Source organism: Ambystoma mexicanum, chromosome 3q, assembly GCF_040938575.1.
Source record: "Ambystoma mexicanum isolate Mex_15411 chromosome 3q, UKY_AmexF1_1, whole genome shotgun sequence".
Lineage (NCBI taxonomy): Eukaryota > Metazoa > Chordata > Amphibia > Caudata > Ambystomatidae > Ambystoma > Ambystoma mexicanum.
In genome coordinates, this window is record NC_090926.1 from 352,291,758 (window position 1) to 352,314,885 (window position 23,128).

A 23,128-nucleotide genomic window follows, 5' to 3' on the forward strand; every position below is an offset into this window, starting at 1 on the left:
ACCGCCCCGCCAACCTTGTAATGGGGTGGTAATTCCCCCTTTCTCCATGACGGAGTCGGTAAGTTACCGGCATGGACCATGGTGCTATTAGCACCATGGTTTTCCGGCTGGGTCATAATGAGGCCCAGTGACTATTATAAACCTAAATATCATTATAAAAACACAGCAATACGTTTTTGGGGCCCAGGCATTTTGTCCATTGTCCCGGTCGGTCACCCCCTCATTTGCAAGTGCCATACTAGCAGTAGCGGTGGCAGGCATTGTAGTCTTCAAACGGATACCCCCAATGTTCGTTGCAGGCGACCTCCCGGTCGCGTGACTTCTTAGTCCTTCCACAACCCTAGCCAACAGAATCCCCTTTCTCAAATGTAGGCAAAAACAAGCCCTCAATGATCCTTTTCTTCTTCGAATGCACAGCTGAACCGTGCTGTAAGTCTATTTTCTTGGACGCAAATTGTACCTTACTTTTCCCGGTACTGATTGATCCGGAAACAATATGTCATCACTTCCCATTGGAAGCAACGTGCCAGAGACAAGTGAAGATGCCGAATTTGAAACAGCAGTTTCCGGATGCAAAACTTTTGGAGAGTGTGGAGACAAAATGGCGACTTCCCCAAGCCTCACAGGCTCGGAGCGATTCTCCGACAAACTCTCGGCGCTATTTACTGCTTTGTGATCGTTGGTTGCAGCATTAGCGAGGGGTTTTGTTTCTTCTGTAACGTGTGGCACTGGGTGAGGAAGTTTCTTGACGTGGGACGCGTGGATCCAGTTCTTTCTTCCAGAGACGGGCACCGCTGTTTGGGTGACGAACAGGACTTGGAACTGGCCACGCCAGCGATGAGCAAGGCAGGAAGAGCGCTCAAATGCCTTGATGAGCACCCAACTTGCAGGCCGTATACTGTGGCCCGGGCCCATCGAATCGCACAGGTAAAGCTTCTCGTACCTGGTGATAAATCAAATACAGGTTTTTAGTCAACTGGCTGCAATAATCTGAAAGTAATACATTTTCAACATTTCTCAATGAATTGCATTTAGGAAGGTTCTAGATATTGGCAGGTGTCACCATTACCACCTCAAATGGAGAGAGCCCAGTCTTAGTTTGAGGGGTTGTACGCATGGATAATAACACGATTGGTAAGGCATCCGGCCATTTTAGTTCTTTTGCCGGCACACGTTTCAGCGAGCTTGTTCTTGATGATACCGTTGTGTCTTTCTACTAGTCCGGCGCTCTGAGCATGTCTGGCCGAATGGAACCATTTGTCAATTTGTAATGCCGCACATATCTGCAGAATTACAGCAGCGACAAAATGTGGACCGTTGTCCGACCAGATAACTCTTGGTAGCCCGAACCGCGGGAAGTATTCCTTTAACATGGTTTTTGCAGTAGTCGTGGCTGTAGCATCTTTAATGGGGAACGCATCAACCCATTTACTAAAAGCGCAGATGACCACCAGAACATATTTTTTATTGTCACATCGTTCCATTTCAATAAAGTAAAAGTGGATAACTTCAAAGGGGAAAGAGGGTGGCCCAAAACTTCCCCTTGGAGTTACTGTCCCCTTTCCCACATTGTGTTGTAGGCAAATCATGCAATCCTGGACGTATCGTTGGGCAATTTTCAAAATTTTGTCATTTGCCCAAACTTTCGCTAACATTTTTGTCATCTTCTGGGCACATACATGCGTAGGACCATGGGCCATAATGACCATCATCATTATATACGCGTCAGGGAGTAGCCATTTCCCTTCCGCTATGTCCACCCAACACCCGTCATCATCAAGTTTCCCCAAGCCTTCAGCCCACCTTTTGGATTCTTCTAACGTGGCATCGGCTTGGATATCCCGTACAGACCCAACACCCTCATCTATTGCATAAGCATTTACAGTCTCCCTTGAAACATACATCTCCATAAGGGGATCGGTAGCAGTTTGCCTAGCAATCTGATCAGTGAAAGCATTCCCTTTCCCTATGTCATTTGTAATCTTTCCATGTGCTGCACATTTCATAACTGCTAACTGAGTAGGGAGCGCAAGCGCTGAGAGTAGTTGTACTATTAGGGAGCCATGTTGGATTTTAGTGCCGTGTGAAGTTAAGAACCCTCTCTCCGACCAAAGTCTCCCAAAGTTGTGAACCACCCCAAAGGCATACTGACTGTCAGTATATATATTTTCTGCAAGCCCTTTGGAAAGTTCACAAGCTCGGGTCAATGCTATAATCTCTGCGGCCTGCGCAGAATTATGCGTGATTCTCTTAGTTTCTACAACCATGCTTAATGTGGTGATTGCATAAGCAGCTGTGGATGTACCATCCGGAAGTTTGAAGCAAGAGCCATCACAGAACAGCTCTCCTTGCGGATTATCCAAAGGAGTGTCTTTCAAATCAATTCTACCCTTTGTCTCTTGTTCGGTAGTATACAGACAGTCATGTGACTCTTCATCGCCGCAAGTAGTACCTTGCGGGAAAGGTAGGAGTTCAGCTGGATTAAGAACACAACACCTCTTAAATTGAATGTGAGGAGCAAACAAGATCAATTCATATCTTGTCAACCGTGCAGAAGTGAGGTGTTGCGTTTGGGTTTGGTTCAGTAGCACATCTACAGAGTGAGGCACCATCAGGGTTAGATCATGGCCTAGGACCATTCCCTCACTCTGTTTTACAGACGCAGCAGCAGCAGCGACAGCTCGCAAACCTCTTGGCAAAGGGCATGCTACAGGATCAAGGGCGGAAGAAAAGTAACCGCACGGCCCATTCTTCTCTCCATGTTCCTGTGTTAATACAGCCAAAGCACATCCATCACATTCATGCACAAACAACACAAAGGGCCTCATTACACGGAAGGCGGTAATGGTTAACGGCCACCGTTAATGGTAACGGTGACCGTTAACCATTACCGCCTTACTACGAGGTCCCTTAGCGGGTTGGTGCTTTAACGCCTGCTTTTTGCAGGCGTTAAAAACCAACCCGCTAAGGGACCTCGTAGCTAATTACGGCACCGCAAAATTGCGGTGCCGTAATTAGCGCCTTCCCCATTCCCATTGAGCCCTATGGGGCAGAAATGGGAATGGGGAAGGGCAATGGCGGAAGGGGGATTTACCGCCCCTCCAACCTTGGAATGGGGCGGTAAATCCCCTTTCCGCCAAGGCGGTGCCGGTATTTTACCGGCATGAGCCATGGCGCTAATAGCTATAGCTATAGCTAATAATCACCGCCTTCCGTGAAATGAGGCCCAAAGACTTTTCTCATAGTTTGGTGTGCCCAAAACTGGTGCAGAGCATAATGCAGTCTTAAGCAAGTCAAACGATTGCTGGTGTTCCGCGTTCCACGGCAATGGCGAAGAAATGCCCTTCTTCGTCAAAGCCAACATTGGTTTAATCACTAGTGAGAAGTTTGGGATCCACAACCTACAGTAAGAAGCCATACCTATCAAGGCTCTAACTTCCTTCTGTGTATTTGGGACAGACATGCCAGAAATGTGTTTTATTCTTTCAGGTGTCAATCTTCTTCCCTCCTTTGACAGGAGATAGCCTAAATAGGCAACCTCTTGGCAACAATATCGACATTTTTTACGCAAAGCTTTGTGACCATGCTTGGCTAGATGGATAAGCAATAACACAGTGCCCTCCTTACAGGCGCTCTCAGTCAGCAGCTAAAAGCAAGTCATCAACATACTGAAGCAATGTACAAGTAGAGGGCAGTTCAAGGGTATCAAGCTGTTCTTTCAAAGCCCTACTATAGATGCTAGGACTCTATGTGTACCCTTGAGGTGCACAAGTAAATGTGAACGAGCGTCCCCCTAAGGTGAACGCGAACAAGTATCTACTATCCTTGTGTATAGGAATACTAAAGAAACCATTCTTTAGATCCACAACACTAAAGTAAGTAGCTGTAGCTGGGATCATGGTTAGGATTGTCGTTACATCAGGCACAATTGGAAATTGTGAAGCAACAACTTTATTAATGGCTCGTAAATCAAGTATAAAACGGATTGGAATTCCGTTATCGCCTTTCTTGTACACGGGTAAAATCGGACTATTACACAAACTTCCTGAAATTTCTTCAATCACCCCGCAATGCACAAAATCAGAAACAATGCATTTTAAAGCTTGCTCGCCCTCAACTGAAATCTTATACTGGGGAATGTGTGGCAGCTCAATTCCATGTTTCAAAACTATCTTAACAGGCTCAATCTGTAAAACACCAACATCATTGTCATCAACAGCCCATAAGCTCTCTGGTACATCAATGAATTCTGGCGGCAAAAGTCTAGTCAATAATTGCGAGACAGAAAATTGCTGTGAACAATAAATCACTGAATTTAATTCTTTTAACAGGTTCAACCCCAGAAAGATCTCCCCACAATTCGAAGTCAACAGAAATGGACAGTGGTCCGTAAATGGACCCAAAGAAATAGGTACCGGCAAATAAACCGGACAAACAACTGGTGTGCCAGAAAACCCTACAGAAACATTGGTTTGACCTGACAGTGGAATGTTTGGAACCCGTGAATGATCGATTGAACACTTCTGTGCTCCAGTATCTATCAAAAACTGATTTTCCTATTTCCCACCACCATTTCAACATAGGGACCTTTCTGATTGACGTGAATAGGTCTAGGTTCCAAACCCTACTTCGGGCAATCCTAACGAAACAGAATGTCATCGAAAGGAAGCTCTTCAAATAAATATGCAGCGGAAGGATGATCAAATATGTTCCTGGTGTCCACACTCGAAATCTGATTATCCTGTGAAAAAGGTTGCTGAGGATCCTGTGTAAACTGACCTCTACCAGGGCCCCCTACACCCGGGAGACCTCTGGATCGTCTACCCATATTCCAGAATGTGTTATTCGACCTTTGTCGAAGGACGGGGCATTGTGCACGCCAGTGACCCGCTTGACGACAATAGGCGCATTGGTTAATGTTCACAGGACCCAAGGGCACATTCCCTTGCGGGACATACTGACCTCTAGTCTGAGAACTACCCACTCTGGGGCCTCTAACAATTTGCTGTAATAGCACTTTAGTCTTCAAATCACCTTTTCAAATCACCTTTTCGTTTTTCAACTCTATCTTTTTCATTATTGACACGATTCTCGTAGTACTGAGCCATGTGCAGTACTTCTGAACTTCTGATTGGGACTTCGCCTGCCAAGCGCTCTCAGAAGACATAATCTGTGACTGGTGTGAAGTGAAAAAGCTCTCTTGTATATACTCAAGAACTCTGTGGGACAACTAATCTTTCTTTTTACACAATCATCCTGTAGGTACTCTATCATTACCTGTATCACGTTCCTCTGCATTTCTGGCGTATACTGACTATATGTGTCATATACTTCAACTGGAGTTATCAACATATCCGAAATCCATCTAAGTGCCTCCTTCGTACAAATTCGTGCTTCCTCAGATATCGATTTACGACAAGGAAGGAACCGTTTCTGTACATACATACTTTCCCCCCTCGTCATCCTCATTCTGCAACTTTTCTAACTCCTTTCTATACCCAAATAACCTCTCGACATGCTCATTTACTTTCTCCACAGTGTCTCTAGAAAACGCTAAAGTATTTAGATCCCTTAACCCTTGCGGGAGATCTGTATTATTTAATTTTCCCCACATTACACATAATTGAATCCCTAAACCTTCAATAAAAAACATTTTTCTCAGGAAAATTATCCATATTACAAAGTGTGGCAAAAGCATTAACTTGATCATCCCTCTCCATACAATGCTTAGCCCATGCAATCAAATCACGTTTCTTCTCTGGTGGTACAGTATTGCGAGTGACAACCTTTGACCCTGCACCTCGATCGACTACAAGCGGCTCAGGACCACTTGGAAGAGAGGGAGCAGGCAAATTCAATGGAGGTAATGTAACTGGTGCGATAAGAAGAGGTGGAGGAGCCGGAGGAAGGGGAACATTAGGAGGAGCAGGAACAATGGGAACAACAGCAGGTAGAGCAGGAATAGCAGGAGGAAGAGGCAAAGCAGCAGGAAGAGGGACATACGGAGGTGGCGCAGAGGCACCAGGCCTTCGTTCATTTAACAATTTGTCTATGAATTGATCGGAAGCATGGAGGTCTTTGGAAGGATACATGTTATGAATTCAAAGTGAGAAAGCCCTATCCATATTCCTAGTCGATTCAGAATGTTTATCTTGGTCATACAATAATGCCTTTTCAGCGTTCGTCTTATGACGGCAGGCATGTTTTTGTCTACTTTTAAGTTGCTGCAATGCTTCTTTTTTCCAATTCTGCAAAACATCAAATGCTGCAGGTCTAGCCTTTTTCTTTAATAGAATTGACTCTAAATACTCAATAGGGGGGATTTCAAAACTACCATTGATTGGCCACTGAAGTTCGGAGGCATGTCTGGTTTGTCTGTGCCAAATGTCATTAAATACTATACTTCCAATGCCATGCTTACAGTACATAGTACATTCCGGCAACCCCTCCTGTGGTGCGGGACGGCTAAATTCCAAAGATTGTCTATCGCTGTGGAACAACGCCCTGAAGCAGGTAGACAATTTCCCAGGCATATCAAATTATTGGCGTTAACTGGTCAATAATTGTGTCTGCAGATACAATGCGCCAAATTCAAATTATCAGGGTTGAATTAGAGTCGGTCACGACTCACCTGAACAAACCTAAGGAGGTCCGAGCGGATTTCAAAGAATCTTACCTAACTAATCTTACCTCGTGTATGGTGATTTCGGCAAATCTGCCCGCCTTGATAAGTGGTCCCTCGTCAAGATGCCATCTCGGACTACAAGCTAATCGTCCAGGGATCGGGTCGTGCAGCGCTGCTAAGGTATCGCATCTCGTTCAGTGGGGCCCCCTTTTGTCACACCGTCCGATCCCGGTCCGATGGCCTGCGTCAACCTTCAATAATCCGGCATCAATCTTGAGGGTGCCTATTCGGGTGCCAACTGTGAAAACAAAATCAAAATATCGAGGCTGAGTACCCCAAAAGGAAATACACCGAACACGGGTTACAAAGGAACATACAAAGTACTTTATTTTATACTGAATCCAGTTACTAAGAACAGAGCAAAATCAGATAGCTATCGGCCCTCAGTGCAACACAACAAACTCCAGCGTTGTTCAGTGTGTTCAGTGAGAGATGCTGTACATTAGAATGCATTGGTTTTTATACTCTTTGTGAGCACGATGTCCAGCCCCACTTCGGGTTAATATTCCACTAATGCATCGCCTTCCGGGAGGATATCAGTCAAAATGTTATCGCATTTTTCCACCCGAACACAGACTCTTTGCCAGATCCCAAAGTTGTCTGGGAAACCTTCAAAGTTTATATCCGTGGATGTTGGAGGGGGGAGTCCTGAAATCCATCCGCAGGTCCATATCGACCCTGGAAAGGGAAATTAAAGAATTGGAGTCTAGGCATGCTCAGAAAGACACCCAAGAATTACAGTCCCTGTTACGGAAAAAACGGAGGAAATCCGCGTGCTAATGGCCAACGAAGAGCTATTCCTAGGATACCCTATAGTGATGGCCAGATACGGGGAGGGAGACCGCCCTAGTAGAACATTGGCCTGGGCAATTAAATAAGAATGACACCCGACTCAATACTGGAAATAGAGGTGGATAGCAGGGACATTGTTAGAGACAATGGGGAAATTAATGAGGCATTCCGGATCTTCTATGCAAAACTATATTTTACACAGCTTGCCGTCTGCCACAACAGTATCACACGGTACCTAGATAGGATTGCATTGGGGTGGCTGGACCCAGAGCAGGGCGCATCACTGAATGATCCCTCCTCTGAGGAGGAATTTCTTAAAGTGATCCGCTCCCTCCCAAATGGTAAAGCTGCAGGCACAGATGGCATTACAGCAGACATGTATAAGACTTATCCCGATCTCCTTATTCCGCAACTGTGCTGTATGTTCGAGTTCGCTAGATCAGCAGGTACACTCCCAGAGTCCACTAGAACAGCCCCGGTAACGGTACTTGTTAAACCTGACAAGGACCCGTGCAAATGCTCCTCATATAATAATAATAATAATTAATAATTTGGCATTTATATAGCGCTACGAACCCTCAGGTATCTGAGCGCTGCTTATTATTACCCACGGTGTGTGGTGCTCATTTATCAACCTTGGAAGGATGAAAGGCTGAGTTTGGCCCTGCCGGGATTCGAACCTGCGTTAGCAGGCTCTGCACCGATGTCAAAGCGAGCGCTCTACTCGCCGTGCCACTTGACCGGCTATATAAACCACTGTCCCTGATAAACACTGATAATAAGATCCTGGTCAAACTCCTGGCAGATAGACCCCTTCCCTACATGGCCAGCCTAGTTCTTCTAGGCCAGACAGGGGTCCACTCAAAATAATCTACGTAGATTATTCACATTAATGCACAAAGTTAATACAGACGTCCCAATATTCGTAGCCACCATCGACATGGAGAAGGCCTTCAACTTAGTGGATTGGGCCTTCCTGTTAGAGGCACTCCGTCGGGCAGGCTTAGGCAACACCTTCCTACAATGGATACGTCTACTGTATACGACCCCCAGAGCAATGGTGTACACCAACCAAATGCAATCAGAAGTAATATTCCCCACGAGGGGTACCAGACAGGGCTGTCCTTTTTCACCCATCCTATTCACCCTAGAGATTGAACCAGTGGGCTGTGCCCTGCGCGAATTCCATTCCCATAGAGGAGTAAGACTTCGCTCGTGCACTTCTGTAGTATCGCTATATGCGGATGACATGTTGATTTACGTAAAACATCCACAGATCAACCGAACCCCGATAATGGAGGAAATTGTGAACTTTGGTGCAGTATCTGGTTTACAGATCAAATGGTCCAAGTCGGAGATTCTCCCTCTCTCCACACATGTAACACAGCACGATATTGGTGACGCCTTTGCTTGGTGCAACACAGAATCCGATATTTGGACATCCGGGTTTCCACGTCCCTCGCCAAGCTATACGAAGACAACTACGTGGCGGCCATGGAAAGTATGGAACACAAGGTGGACACTTGGATACGTCTCCCTATCTCCCAGGCAGCTAGAATCTCATTATCCAAAATGGTAATTCTACCTAGATTGTTATTCATCTTTAATAATGTGCCGATATGACCGCCAGTAAGATTCTGGACTCGTCTCAGAGGCCTGATGAGTAGGTTGATATGGGCAGGGGGCACTCTCGGGTTCCCTTGGACACGATGTGCCGCCCATATTCACAGGGTGGGATGGACGTCCCGGATCTCCTCCTCTACTACCTGATAGTGCAAGCCCAATACGCCGTCTGGTTGTGGTCCCCCACGATTGATCTCCCACACACACTATCAGAAAAGGCAATTATATGCCTGGACGACATAAGGGGGTTACTGTGGGGTACCCGGGAGCAGTATGATAAAACAGAGGTACAGCCATTGGCAGTTACACTTAAGCATGGGATCGCTTGGCGTACAGGGCCGGCCTGGAACAGTGGTATTCTCCGTGCATGGCTATTTACCATGTTCGAGGCAATCCACTCACATATGAGGACATTTTCCGAAAGCATTTCACGAACCTTCACATACACACGTTGGGCGACGTGACAATTGAGAGTAGATTCATCACCTGGGACGAACTCAAAGGGAGAGGGGAGTGGACACCCATAATGCTGTTCTTGTACTGTCGGCTGCGCAAGGTGATGTGTACCAAGTGGCCTGCCTTCCCATTGGCCACTACCCCCTCACCTCTTCTGACGTATGCCGCCACGCCGCTGCATAAAGATAAACTGGTATCTACATTATATAAAATAGTACATTCCAACACGCCCCTCTCAGCGAGCATTTATAGAAACAAATGGGAGGAAGATATGGGGCTAATATTGACAGAAGCCCAGTGAGACATAATATGTGCACAAACTAGACACTTAACCATGAACAATAGGTTCCGCCTGATAAATTTCAAATACATAAATCAAGTATACTACTCTCCATCGCGTCTGAACAAGATTTACCCTGACAGATCTCCCAACTGTGAGCGATGTGGCCAGTCACTTGCAGACTTCTACCATGTTGCCTGGCTGTGCCCTCCGATACATGCACTATGGGATAAGATTGCGCAGACAATGTCTGTTATACTAACTGCTGAACCCTAACACTCCCCGGCAGTGTGGTTGCTAGCTTTGATAGAAAACGGTATCCGAAGCGAGAAGCGCCTCATGGGAATGGCTTCAATAGTAGCAAGATCATTAATCACCAGAACCGGGGGCGCGAACAGAACCCCCGGTCTTCAGGAATGTATCTCCTCTATGCCAAGGTGTGAGAAGCGAGAGATGCAGTATAATCCAACGCTCCTACCGAGCGGCAGACCCAAGCACTATTGGGCACTGTTCAGACATTATATGGCAGAGCTGGAAGAGGTCAGGGACCACATAACTCCTTGGAACCAGAGTCAAGGGGAAACCCGGCACCCTTTGAGCCCACCAGAGACGCTGGTCTCGCCTACTTCTGAAATTGATACATAATGCAACAAGAAAAAGAAGAGGGAACGAACATCTAGCAACATGATGGTTGCCCCGAACTGTGGAATCGAGGCAGTCATTTAAAATTTATGTAGGAAACTGTTCGAAATGCACAATCTCTTGATGAATGTACTTAACTGTGTAAAGGTCTGTGTCAACTGGGAAGTGAGGTGGGGGCTGGGAGGGGAGGGCGTTCAGAGACAGGTTTGACGTTGTTGTGATATTGTTAGTGGATAATAAGTATAAAATGTCAATAAAAACAGTTAAAAAAAAATAAACACAATCTTTATGCCTGACCCGGAAAGTTTCACCTAATTTGGCAACGTCCTCCCTCCGCTCCTGGCGGTGCTGTCTGCCTATGGCTTGTCAGCCTTCTCTATGTACAGCAGCAGGCTCACGGTTTTATCAACAAATGCTCTAGGCTGCTCTTAATATAAGCAAAAGACGGGGCCTTTTCCATATCAAAACATGTTCTTAGATTTGTCAGGCGAATCCGTTACAAAGGTTTCTATCGTATGCACGAGCTGCTAGGCCTGGCATTTCTTTTTAATGGCTGTGTTGCACACTACTCATATATAATGTATGCACAATAGACATTTGTATATGTTTCAGGTTATGGTTCAAGTTATATAGCACTTTACTGCATACTTCTAAGAGCTACATGAATGAATAGTTGAGCTAGTTCAGAAAGCACGAGTACTAGTTTTAAAAACATTTACATTCTAGATGGGATGTTTGTTTGTTTCTCTGCACCTAGTGCCTTGCTCTAAAGCTTGTTACATGGATTCTAAACACTGCCAATCACTGCAAGCTGAATATGGCATCAACTAATTTAATTCTACTAGGCCTCAGCCTCAAGTAGTCAAATTCTTCACTTATTGTTCTATGGGCTCGCATAGGACTCAGAAGTGCAGCTTTTTCTACACCTGCCGCCATTAGTCTGGGCCCAGATGGGGTGGTCTGGACAAGGATTCATGACACCCCTCCTAGTCTATTCACTCTAAGCATATCCCCTCACACTACATCCACGACTAGTATACCCCCTCCAGATTCAAATCACAAGAACATACATATGAGAAAAGCCCTGGCAGGAGAGTATACCAGGCAGATTCAAATAACAACAACATATATATATATATATATATGAGACAAGCTGTGGCAGGAGAGAATTCCTGGACGATGCAAGTTGCAAGTGTGTTCATAGAGAAACGCCATGGCAGGAGAGTATACCAGGCAGATGAAAGCTGCAAAACTGTTCATATAAGAAAGTTCTGGTAAGGAAGCATATCAGACAAGTTCACTTTGAACAGTGTATACACACTGCATCAGTTAAGGAAGTCCTGGTAAGGATGCAGCAGGACTGGAAAAAGCCTGAGTTAAAATATACCCAAGAAGAGAGAAAACCTGGCAGGAGAGTGCACCAGGTATCCTACAAAGATACAGACTAACAGCCAATACTAATTGTGTTGTTGACCAAGAGAAACCCAAGGAACTGATATTCTTGAAAGTATAAAACAGAGTGAAGAGAAATCCAGGGGAAGGGAACCGACCTCTGCAACAAGGAACTCTATCCTTCTGGAGCTTTTTGTGTCTCATTCCTGTCTCCTCACAACTCCCAGCTGACGAATGAGATGCTTTCCTCGTACCCCTCAGTTCGCTCTCAACATTCTTCACTGCTGCTTTGACACAGCCTTCGAACACCCTGTTTCCAACTTGCTGGCTTTTTGGAAGCCTCCTAGCTCGCCAACCTCTCTTTCCAGATGTTGCTCCTCTTGTCCTTCTTTACTGTTTAGCTTAAGTTGCTGGGACTGCCCCAGCATACCGTCAGTTTGAGTGACAACAGCTGGTCAAACACTCTTCATGCTTGACAATAGCGTTCACGGGTACTTTCTCGCCACAGTACTTATCATAGTGAGACTGCCACATTACAATAACACATCTCAGACTTTAACATAGGCAAGGAAGGGTTGGGTGTTGTTTTAACCCTGTGGGGTTGGGAGATAAATGAGCACTGTCCCAGATGCATGTCCTTGTCCCCCAGAAGGATGTCCCCCCCCCATGAGATCCTCCTGCATGTTACCACCCATCAGTTAGCAACCTCACCTCTCTAGCCTCATGGAAAGGGGCTCCCGTCTCGGGAGAAGTGACGTTCTCTGTAGGATCGTCACATACCGCACTGAAAATGTGACACCAAAGCGAAGGTGGAGAAGGAGGCATGAGCAACAGAGTTGTCATGACAGGATACGGAACACGAGAAGAAGCGAATGCCGACCCAGTCTTGCGATCCCAAAGCATTGTAGGTAACAGGGAAAGTAGGAGAATGCAGCATCTATAACAATTGGCATAAACATATTTGGTTACTCATGAAAACCGAATATAACGATTGGAGTACTCTTACTCATCGCAGTAAATTGTGAGAAGCGACAGACAGAGAGAAATCTTCCTGGGGTCAGCCTACTCGTTCCAGTGAAGAACCAGATAAGAGAGTACGAATCCTTCAGGGAGAGAGCCTCTGCATCTCAGTGAAGGACTAAGTCATAAGAAGAGTGAGAAACTCTTAGGGACACAGCCTACTTGTCCCTATGAGAAACCAGATATGAGAGAGAGTAAGAATCCTTCAGGGACACAGCCTCTTCGTCCCAGTGAAGGACCATGTCATAAGAAGAGTGAGAAACTCTTAGGGACACAGTGTCTGGTTTTGTGCTCACCTGAGATTTCCTGCAAATCTAGGTTGATGAAGAAGGCGTCCTCCAATGGGTCCTGTTGGTCTTTGTATCCTCCTGAAGACAGTCTGCCAGTTAAATTAAGAAAACAGGCAGAATAACGTCCAGAGCAGATGGCTCTTTAAAGAGCGGGAAAAACCTGTTACAAAGGGAAAAATCCTGCACGGGTTCTATTTGATTGCTGTATTTGTAATCCGTATATTCCTCCAATACACTGATGAACATGATAAGAAAGTATGCAGTCCCAGTGGGTGGACAAATCATAAGAAGAGTGAGACTAATCACTGGGTACATGACACAGATCCCAGTGCAGAAACTAATAGTCATAAAGATATAGCAAGTGCTAAAGGGAGAACTGTGCGGGGGATGTGGCCAAGCGGCATCAGAGATGGCCGCATAGTCACGGAGCTCCCGGGGCATTGTAAAGCTTTAATCAATATGAGCAGTTAATTCAACATATTTATACTTTATTTTCATAGATTATTGGTGCGGACAGCAAGGGCTGTATTTATTGTCTTGAGCTGTGAGGAACCGATAATGGGGTACCTTTTATTGGACCTCAGCGCCCTTCCGTATTTTTAAGAGAGTTGTTTTTCAAGGTCGCATAAGCAAAGGTAACAACAGAGTCATTGGCTCCTCTACTCCGTTTGACTAGAATACTGCGTTTGTAGCTACACTGAAATACGCTCATGCGCCCAAAACCCCGAAAAAAAAGACAAATAGTCTAATTTACGGTGATTCATATTTTTATGTCCAAAGAATGCCCTTTATGATGACACGTTTTTGACGGCACGTCCGTCTTTTTCAAATCAGAGCCAGTTGTGTGTTGTGTGATTGGTTTTCTTAACAGCTTATGTTTTCATTCACAAGATAAATCCCAGCTTGTTCTACAGTGGTCTGTTCCATGCGTTTCTGTCCTTGGTGCAAAAAGTATGAGCGTATTTCAGTGCAACTACAAACGCTGTATTTATTGTCGTTCCCCTCCATCACTGCTGCTGCATTTGACTGAACTACCATTTCTCAGCAGATCCTCTCAGAACTCACGCCTCAGAGGCTTTCATTCTCGGCTTCTCCCGCTCATTATCGCTGTGCTTACCGTTTGCTTAACAAAGAGACCGCACTCATCAAAGACTTTCTGTCAGCATCGCCTTGTCCATGGAGGTAACTTTTATCGATATGGATGTCTTTTGAAGGTACATTCCAGCTGTAATTTGTATTGCGTGTACGATGCGTTCCCTCCTGGGCAGAACCTTCTTGCGCAGCATAAATATACAAAGTACTGTTGCCGGAATAGTCGCTTGCTTTCCACGCTATTTATACACAGTTTCCTTTGCCCTGGGCATTTTTTTTTTTGTTCAATTCATAGTGCAGCTTCTGTGGCCAAGCTCCAGTGAGGCCCCACACCCTGTTCCATCTGACGCTGAAGCTCTTCTCACAATTTTCTCACGTCACCTCCTGGCTTCATTGTCAAAACCACGCCTACTCTATACTGAACTCTGGTGGTTAAATTGCAATTCACACCTGTTGGCTTGTTTGAATCCCTATCAGCTCAGTATTCAATTTAATAATCACAGCTCTTCTCCTTTTTACCTTCAAATATGGTGAATATCACCAATTCAGAAGTATTACTTGACAATTCACCCTTCAATGCCTACTTAGAATTTTTTTAGCAGAACGTGGTAATATCCGAACCTGTATATCTTCCCTGGATTCTTGCTCCTCATCCATTCAAGAAGAACTCCAAGGCTTTCAAAATGAAATTAAAACGTTCTCTTCCAGGATTGAAGAAGTTGAAGAAAGAGTCTGCATAGTGGAGGATAGGCTAGAAGGCCTTGAAAATATGCAAAAAAGAATTGCACGATTGGAAGGCGAAGTTACAGATTTGGAAGATAGGAACCATAGGGACAACTTTCTCTTTTACGGGTTTCCTGAGAAAATTGAAGGAGACGACCCCATCAACTTCCTCATTAAGCGGATCCCTGCTGCCCTTGGCATCAGCTTTTCACCTCCTCTAGAGCTTCAGCGGGCTCATAGGATTAGACCGTGCTTCTCCAGCAATAATACTTCGCCAAGTATTTATCGCTTGCTTCTTGAGACATCTGTAGGCACATCAAATTCTACTTACAGCTAGGGAAAATTCTCCCATTCTTTTCCATCCCTCCAGACTTTTCCAAAACTACCCAAGCCAAGAGGAAAAGATTCTCAGATATGAGACCTCTTCTGAAATCCCTCAATGTTAGATATGGTCTTTTAGATCCTGCAAGGATGATAATTAGTTTCCTGGATGGCCTTACCAAAGAGTTCACAGACCCAAATGACCTCTACAATCTTCTTCAAACTCTTCAAGAATCGCCGATGGAGACAACCATACAGAATCCCTCAGTCAATATCAATATCAAATGTCAATGTCAATATCAAACCGGATTCCCCTCTTCTTTCATCTTTGTACAAAAAACCTAAGAACCAGCACATCAGGTACACACCTAAGCACAGTAGATTAACCTCCTCAATTCCGTCAGATGTTCCTTCTACTTCTACCCATCTGAGGGACAAATCGAGATCCCCAATTAAGTCCACTGATCCTCCTTTTTCAACTTTGCAAACTTGAATGTCTTCATAGGTGGGCTATACTTCAGCATTGCCCTATCCGATCAATTATTTATCCTTTAACTAATTTTACAGTTCATTTTTTAACAGTTTCATTGGCCGTTTGTCTGTTCATGCTCATAACTTTTGACGTTTAGCTTTTCTCTTGTTCCTTGCTTTTCTATTCCTGTGCTTATTCCGTCTCCATACTCTGGTATCCCCCATGATACTCTTGCTCACCTTCTATTTAACTATTCTCATCATTATCTTATTATAATTACTTATTCTTATTTCATCTCTTTTATCCACCCTGCTCAATCGTACATGTTTCTATTTCTTTTGTTGTGCCCCTATGTTTTTCCCCTTGTGCCCTGGCGTTATTTTGGTACTTAGAAATGTGTACATTGATGTTGGTTTACAATGCTGTTTATCTCACCCATTGTATTACATATCTGTTTTACTTCTTACTGTGTTTTTTATTTTTCTATTGGTACTGTGAGCTTTTGTAGTTTTACAAATGTCTATAAAGTTTTTAACTTGGAATGTCAAAGGGCTGAACCACCCAATCAAACGTAGTAAGATAATTTCTCAACTAGCCAAACTTCAACCTGATGTTGTATGTCTCCAAGAAACCCACTTGAGTACCGATAGTGAACATTTCAAGATCAGATCCCCTTGGGTCAGCCACACGCTATGCCTTAGACAGAAAAGGTGGTGGTGTCACTATATTAATCAATAAACACCTACATTTTACAATAGTTAGTGAAGAAAATTATCCTGAAGGTCGCTGGATCATTATAGAAGCGATTATTAACAACCTGTCTGTCACTATAATCAATATTTATGGTCCCAATGCCCCTAATCCCTTTTTTCTGGTCTAATTTGAGCTCAAAGCTCTCACAGACGATTTCTGATAGACTTATTGTTTGTGGAAATATGAATGAAGTCTTTGACTTTTCCCTTGATCGCAAATCTTCCTCAAACCTTATTAATTCCAAATCCCGCAGTAATTTTTTAAACCTACTTCAAAATCTTAATCTAATTGACTCCTGGCGCTTTTGCCACCCAGACACAAAAGACTTCACGTTTTACTCCCCTCCACACAAATCATTTTCTAGACTCGATTATATTTTTGTTAACTCCTCACTAACTCCTGCCATTTTAAATTCTATAATTGGCCCCATAACCATTTCAGATCATGCCCCTGTCTCCACCACCTATTTCCAAACTTTCTCCCACGTGGAGATTTTATTCTTTTTTCCTTAACGACAAATCCTTCATTGACAAGACTAAGACCTTCATTGATGATTTCTTTTTTAATAATCGCCCTGAGCAGACATCCATCCCTAACAATTAGGATACTTTCAAGGCCACCCTTCAAGGGTTTATAATTCAATATGCTGCTACTAAAAAGCATTAATCAGAACTTTCCCACAACACTCTATTATCCTCTATCAAACTTCTTGAACAATCGTACTATGACAGCCCTGACTCCAATACTTTGAAAGCTCTCATGGCCAAACGTATGGAATGTGATACATTTTGCACTGATAAAGCTGCTAATTCAATACTTAGATCTAAAACTAAATTACACTTTGGCTCTAAAAAAGCCGGAAAAATGCTAGCCTCTTATTTAAAAAAGAAGAAAGAAAAATTGCTCATTACCCATATCCTCTGTCCTGATGGTATTAGATTAACCAACCCAAAGGATATTAATAATGCCTTTCATGACTTTTACTCCAATCTGTATTCCTCTGATCCTTCTATTAACACTTATGAAATTCATTCATTCTTCAGCAAAAACTAAAAAAGTGTCCCCTAATTCCGTCAACCTCTCCTCTCTTAAAATTACTTATTTCTCTTGCAGAAATCAAACAAGCCATTTCAGCCCTCAAACCTAATACAGCTCCTGGACCTGATGGGTTTTCCATTGACTTTTCCAAAACCTTTGTTGATTCCATCACTCCAAAACTCTTACAATTATATTAGCAGTTTATCAAAACTGGTCAAAGTCCCGGTTCCTTTGGTGAAGTGCTTCTCATACTTTTTTCCAAACCTGACAAAGATTCCACCTTCTTTAACAATTATAGGCCCATCTCTCTTATTAATTCCGATTCCAAGACATTCACCAAAATCCTAGCTAAACGATTAGAACCATACCTTCCTCTGACCAATCAGGATTTTAGCAAAGATCGCCATGCTTCCTCTAACACTAGACCTTTGTTTAACACACTCACCCATTCCCAAAATTCAGATGATCCTCTAGCTCTTTTAGCCCTTGACGCTGAGAAAGCTTCTGACCACGTCTCTTCGCCTTTTATGTTTCAATTCTTAATTTGGCATTGCTTCCCCCTTATTTTATGAACCTAGTCAGTCTTGTACGCCCCCCCTACTACTAGAATTCTTATTAATAATTCTCTCTCCTCTTCTTTTCAAATGAAAAGAGGCACCCATCAAGGCTGTCCCCTTTCTCTCCTTTTATTTAATCTTGCACTAGAACCTCTCCTTCAAAACATTAGATCAAATCCCAACATTAAAGGCATCTTCATCAATAATTTTGAAGTTAAACTCTCGGCCTATGCCGACTCTATCTTTCTAACCCTGCCTCCCCCATCCTACACTTAATAACTACTATAAATCACTTTTCTATGGTCTCTGGCTACAAGTAAAATGTCGATAAATCTGAGGTCATGCCTCTCACCAATGCCTGACATCCTGCCAATACCCAACTATTCGGCGTGTCTTGGCAACCCTATCATATTAATTATCTTGGGCTGCAAATCGCTAAAGATATACACTCTACTATTACACTCAACACCAACTTCTTAATTGAAAAAGTCACAGAAATTACCTCAATAACAATGATGATTAGACCCACTATTTTCTACTGTCTGTCCATGATCCCTACTGCAATTCACTCTTCATTCGCTTGACTCTTTTCTTCTAAAATGTTTGTGAAACCATAAAGTACCAAACACTGCTATCAATTAATTAAGACGCCCTAAACCTTCAGGGGAAATTAAATTCCTTAACTTCCAATTATACCATAAGGCTTTTATTTTAAAGCAATTAACTATCCTTAAACATTTTGAAACCCAATCTGAAATTGCCCCTCTTTGGGTGATATTGAAACTAGTTTTATCTCTCTATAGGACTATAGGAGGGATGATGAGCACCCTAGTTAGTTTTGTTAGGTAAGGAAACCCTTAGAGTAGGTAACGTCAGGCATTTTCTTAATTAGTTTGAATAAACACTTCTTGAAATGGCAAACCCGAGTCTGTCTCCTCCTTCTGACCTACCACAATGTCCAGACTATTCGCTTCCTAGAATATCCCAATACAGGTTATCCCCTACCAGGTAATCTGCCACTCTATTCCCTCCCAAAATATCCCCTTCCACAATATATCCTCCCTAGAGTGACCCCACTATAAATTATCCCCCAGCAAGAGTATCACCTCTTATTATCCACCCACCCAATCCAATCCTAGGATGTTACCCCTGAGGGCATTCATTCTCAATTAATGTGTTTCAGACTATCACTTTCCTACATTATCAGCCACTGTGTTTGTCTCAACCAGGGTATCCACCCACAGAGTAGCCCATAACTACCACATCACAATAAATCCCATTCCAATGCATTCCTTCCTAGTACCTCACCAAGTGTACTCCTTGCTCATCATACACTGCTAGTATACCCACACAAGGTGTCCCCTACAGTTTATCCCCGGGTACCGTCCCCCAAAATATTATCTGTGTGCGTCCCGCAGCATGCAGGGTTTTTCGAAACATATGTCACTGATTGGTCCTGTTGCTCCCTGTTCATCTTTCCATAGCTGTGGAAATAGGCATTACCAGAGTCGGACTAGGTTATAAAATCGTCTCTGGCACCAATGAAAAAGTGGCCCACAGTTGCAAATGGCTATTCATTCCTTTTGTGACAGACTGTTTGAGTAGTACCCAAGTGGGAGGTTTTTGATAGAATATGATTCAAACTGTGCAGTATAAAGGATATTTATTCAGTAACACTGTTCAAAACTACTAGCCGCATGGTGAAGTAATTTATCAAACTGGCCCATTTTGACCAAAAAAAGGTCCAACTCTAGCATTTTGTGTTTTTGGTTCTGGCATTGCTCTACAGCCCTATAGGCCAGTCCGAGCCTGGGCATTACTTATTTTCTCTGCTGATGGCCCGGCTAGTGGCTCGGGAAGGTGGCCACTTAATGAACTATCAGTTTTAAGACGAACAGATACCCACATAGATCCAAGGATGAGACCTCTCAAGTGGGACCTCGTAGAGTCTAAAGCTTGTAAACCTCTTCTCCGCATGAGGTCAAACCCCTCACAGCCTACAGCAGAAAGAGAGATAGAAGCAGACTGTTCTCAGAGGGTTCCACTAGACTTCAGGCGGATGCTGTGCAGTCACACATTATGCCGATACTCTGCATTTAAGATGGATAAACCAAAGATGCAGATGTGTTTTGTTTTTGGTTGGGTACGCTTTTGTAGGGGAATAGTAGATGTCACTATACATCTTAAATGGCCATTTTATATTTAGATGGATTCACAGTGGTCTGAGGTTGATGCACTCTATTTTAAGTGATACACTGCATTTTAAGTAGATCGTTGATTTGTTTATGTCTTCTGCCTTATGCCTTATTTATGCATGGAAGCAGCAACCTCGCTGATGTGGTCGCCATAATGAAAGGCTGCCAGTGCCGGCCGGGGTTGCTTATTCCTTTTACAATGGGTGCCAAGAGGCTATGCAGCTATGGGAACAGCGGCACAGCTTTGCACTAACTCACCTCTCACCCTTTTGTTTTTCAGGAAGGAGACAAATGTGGAAGCAGCAGCAGCAGTTCTGACAGCGACTCTGAGGTAAAGTACCTTAGCTGCCAGCAGCAGGTGCCTGGGCTGGATACCAGCTAACCAGGACATGCCACGCCACATTAGAAATGCGCATTAAGGCTTTGTGATTTAGGCATGTAAACACCCAGCTTTCTTACTATGATGCCTAATACTTTTGGCACATGAGGGAAGTAAGACCCAGGGACATAATCTAATTTGCTCAACATGATAAATTTTCATTAAGTGTGTGAGGTAGGGTTAGAACTCATTACTCCTGATTACACAATTGACCGCTTAACCATGGGATGCATTTCAAGATAGCTAATAGACTGTAGGCCTTGTTACAAGTTTGGTGGTAAATCTGCTGAATCACTGCCAAAATCAATTAGCGTTAACAACCCTCAGTTCTGTGGATTAACCCCGGGATTATGAGTGTTGGCAAGGTAGTGTTAATCCCCATTTTTGGAGTCCATAGCTCTCCAGGGGGATTTTGGCAGTATTAACGTGAGCATTAATTTCTCTGATTTGGATTTTCCTCCAGCTTGATGCTGGAAGTAAATCATCTGCTTTAAGGTCAAACACACGGCGGTGCAGTAAAAATGGCAGAAATTCTGTTGCTGCCAAAAAAGTTGCGTTAACGGAATTAACACTTTTTTAACCACAGCTTCGAAACCATACCGAGGCCATACATACCGCTAAACCACATAACATGTAGCCACCAGATCACGCCTTAACGGAACCTCTGGACCAGTTCTCAACGTAACAAACAGATCACTTCAAAAAAATTTCACTAGTAGACCCCATCTCAACATATCCGATAGATCACAACAACCACATCTCATCCAAGAGACCACATCTAAACTTAACTAAAAGACCACATTTTAACTAAGTCACTAGAGCACATTTTATCGTGACACTAGACCACATATCAACTTAGCCATTAGGTCACATTTAGCAGCTTCTCCAACTCTGAATGTAGAAGACGATAGGCCACACCTGAACGGTCTCAAATTAACCGCTCAATCTGAACTCAACACAGTCACTAGGCAACATTGCAAATTATTCCTCTTTCTCTCTCCCTCTCCCTTGCTAACCTCCTCTCTATTCACGCCTACTTCCCTCCGCCTTCTCTTTCCTAACTCTGCTCCGTTTTGCTGACTGGTCGCTTGGTGCACCTCCAAAGCCGCGCAGGTCTCAGGCTCCCACGCCAGTCCTCGCACTTGCCCCCACACCTCTGCACTCTGCTCACCACTACTGTACTTCTGGAATTCGTTCCATGAGAAGGGTAACCTCTTTGCACTTAACCCGGGATCCTGCTGGACTGAGCTCACTTGTTCCCTTCCCCCTACCTTTCACTTCCTGTCTGCGCACTTACATTACCTTGAATGCACCAGGCCTAGTTCGCCAGGCCTAGTATGGTAGTTATTTTTTTATGTATGTTCTTCTCTTTCTCCTCCCCCCTTTCTCGCCTTCCTTCTTGTCATGCACTTGTACTATCTGAAACGTTGTTGGCCTAGTACGGTAGTTTATGGATTGTATGTTCTTCTCCCTCTTCTCCCCCCTTTCTCGCCTTCCTTCTTGTCATGCACTTGTACTCGTAGTAATGCCGTCAGGCCTAGTTTGCTAGTCATTTTCTGTTAGATCATTCGGAAACTTCAAGGCCTCAGAATGACTCTGTATTCCCTTGTTCCCTTCCTTTCCCGCCTTGAAGCGCTTTGAAGCACTTCACTTGTGTATAAGTGCTTTACAAATTTACAATTACTAGAGTAATTCCAATGTATGGATATGACTGTTTGGATAGTTTCTAACTTCTCCATAATAAGGGATGGCGACTAACCTAAATCATGGTAACCGGGGTGCGTGCACACTTTGCCTGGCTCGTCTAGTGCAAAATGTGGCTGAGCAGTCAAAAGCAACTCTTAGAATAGAAATGGGGTAATAAGGTCATAGCATAAAATATTGTCCACTAAAAGGTGCTATGAAAAGACACAATATCTTCTAGGAAGCTAAGTAACTTTGGTGCAGGTTATAGGTAACTGGTAAATAAGGTTTAATACAGAGAGTATTTTAGTGTTATGCAGCAATGATATTCCCAGTTACGGTCATTGTCCAATGCTCATTGGATTATCTGGGATTCATCTCTGCTAGTCTGCACCCCAGGGTATGCATGAATCGAATGCACTCCACTAGATGTCAGCCTCTAATAGAAACCACCTTCAGATTGGTAGATACAATTCCAAGGCTCCGGTTCTCCCTCTCACCCCCAACAGCCCCCATTTAAGTGTAGGGGTCACTTGTTTGTGTTGGGAAAACACTAGCTGCCAAAGTTTCAAGTTTGAGACGTCACACTTCAGCATTGGCAGGGATGCCCTCCAGTTCTTGCACAAGGGTTCTGATAGTTACAATAAAGTGCTGCAGGCATACAGGGCGATGATCCACTAGTTGGATGAGATGCAGCACTAACTCTTGTAGCTGGGATATGGTGCAACTCTACTA

The 23,128-nt window shown here is 43.9% G+C and overlaps 1 long non-coding RNA gene across 1 annotated transcript in view; it reads left to right on the plus strand.

Moving 5' to 3' along the window:
• The window catches only part of LOC138582574 (uncharacterized), an 88,961-nt gene that overhangs the window by 37,918 nt on the left and 27,915 nt on the right, over nt 1–23,128 (plus strand). Inside the window, exon 4 of the long non-coding RNA XR_011305044.1 lies at nt 20,612–20,662. This is a non-coding gene — a long non-coding RNA (uncharacterized lncRNA). The remainder of the gene's footprint in view (nt 1–20,611; nt 20,663–23,128) is intronic.